Consider the following 2,560-nt stretch of genomic DNA (forward strand, 5'->3'; position numbering starts at 1 on the left):
TTACAACGTCTAAAAAAATTTTCTCCGTCTGTAGGTACAATCTCAAAGTTGTATCCACGACGGTGAAATCGCTGAATTCAATCGAAAATAATATCAATTATTTTAGCTATTCAGTAAACTGGTCTCATATTGGTGAACAAAAATTTTGCAGAGTTCAATTTTACATGAGTTAAACGAGATTTCACTAGAATTATAAAAAATTATAATGGAGAGTCATAATAAACAATATTAGTTTTCTTGAAAGCATCTTGACAGCTGCGGGTGCATGCGTGCTTATTACGAAAGCGTACCGGTTACCGGTACCGGTTACCGAACTATACCAGGTACATACAGGTTTTAGGGGTCGCTAAATTTAAATTCCGCATTCGTTTTATCTAATTAGGTCACGATCAAGGTCAACTTATGGTGAAACCTACGATATCCCGTACCCACAAGCTCTAAATCCACAACCTCAAACAGATACTTAAGACAATACTTAAATACTTAAGACAACCAACCTCGAACCTACAACCCCCAAACCCAATAACCCTAGGCCTACAAAACTTAAGCCCACAAACCTCATTTCTAGAGATCCCAAGTCCACACATCTTGAGTCTACAAACCTCAAGTCTATAAATTACGAGCCAATAAACCACAATCACAGAAAATGTAAGCCCACACACTTCAAGTCCATAAACTCCAAGCCTAAAAACCTTTAGCATACAAAACGTAAACCAACAAACCCTAAGCCCACACATTTTAAGCTGACGAACCTTAATTCTACAAATCTCAAGCCCGACATCTTAGGCCCACAAACGCCAAGCCTAAACATCATGAGCCTACAAACCTCAAGCCTACAAACTCTAAGCCATTTATTCACACAAACTCACAAATATACAGATCCACACAATTGAAATGCCGAATCTACACCCCTAAACACCAGTAGTTAAACTTATTTGAAATTTTAACTGTTTGGATAAAAGGTAAACCATTTTATTGAAATATCAACTATTACTTTTTTCGCCGGAATGCATATATTTGGTGTCGAATGTCGGGCTTCAAACTCAAATTTCCAGAAATTGGTCGAAGACAGGAGGTCATTTTTTACAGTTTTCGACTTGCCAGACAAACGCCCAGTAAAATCCTCATAGTTTTAATTTAGTAAAATGCAGAGTCAGATTATCACATGTTAATCGCTTTCAAGAAAAATCAGATAATTTCATTTTTCAAAAATGCAAAATAAGTTTATCTGTAATGTTAGATTGTAAATAATGAAACACGATACCTTCTTCCCGTTAATCAGAAATAATATTGGTTTCCAAGTCGAAACGTTGAACTAAGCAAAAAAATAACAGACCTAACCTGCAGCTAATTGCCTTTGCCTTAAATTTTGGCCATTCAGAGCGAAATTACGAAAAAGTTTTACTCGTACATTGCACTTTTATAATATATAACAATTCCGTCAACGAATTCTAGATTATTAATTTAATTGAGAATATTTGACAAGATTTAAAGAAATTGAAGCACGTTGAGTTTCCACGCACATTGCTATACTAACCTGTATTTTAAATTTAATACATATGTGTATTAAATTCACTACACCAATGTATGTTACATTTTAATAGCAGCGGTGCATATTTGCTTCATATGCATATATATTAAACCTCGCACATATTTTTCTGACAGTGTATGTGAGACAAAAATATTCACAAAAGATGTGTAACCAGAAAGTGCACTTATAGCACTTCCTGCAAAGGACATAAACAAAACTCTAGCAGCGATTTAAAAATGCACAAATGAAAAGACAGATTACAACATGTTTTAAACACAGTGCTACATGACTTAAATGGTCGCCGCTTACTAGAAAATTATAAATTCTAGTATTTTTTTATGAATCTTTTTTTCTGGTCATACTACCTTTACCAGTTTTTTAGACAAGGGTGCGATGAGTAAATAGAAAGAATCAGCAAATCAAAATTAGCTACGTGGAATATGAAGAGCATACTAGTAAACGTATAAAAATATTTTTTAGAAAATTAAATTTCTCTTTAAATCAGTACCAGTAACTGATTAGTTTATAAATGATAAAAATGAATCTTGGATAATCAGTATACAGTCTGTCAAGTTAAAGCGTGGGTGGCTTTACTTGCAGTCGGTAAGGTGTATCGACATGATTTTGGTGTCAAAATATTAAGAAGAGCTCCCTCTTTCATGCTTTTTGATTTAACATTCAGATTGCTTTCAATTCTCATCTTGTTACCACGTTACAAAAAATGAGTTCAGTATACGCTTCGCGCTTCGAGGCTGTGTTCCTTTGTTCCCACACAAAAGGTCCCAAATTGTCTCACAATCAAGCTGCAAAGTACACGGGAAAATCATCGTCGTTCGTCAGCAAGTGAGTAAAGCGGTATAAAGAGACCAAAAATGTTGATGACATCCCAAATCGTGGTTCGACAGGAAAAGTGTCCGACAAATTGGAAAAAACTGATCCTGTCAATGTTTTCTCGCAATCCTTTACTAACTCTGCGAGAAGGAGCTGCGAAATTGAAGAAAAAGGGTCACGATATATCACATGAAACTA

This window comes from Belonocnema kinseyi, chromosome 2 (genome assembly GCF_010883055.1).
Source record: "Belonocnema kinseyi isolate 2016_QV_RU_SX_M_011 chromosome 2, B_treatae_v1, whole genome shotgun sequence".
Lineage (NCBI taxonomy): Eukaryota > Metazoa > Arthropoda > Insecta > Hymenoptera > Cynipidae > Belonocnema > Belonocnema kinseyi.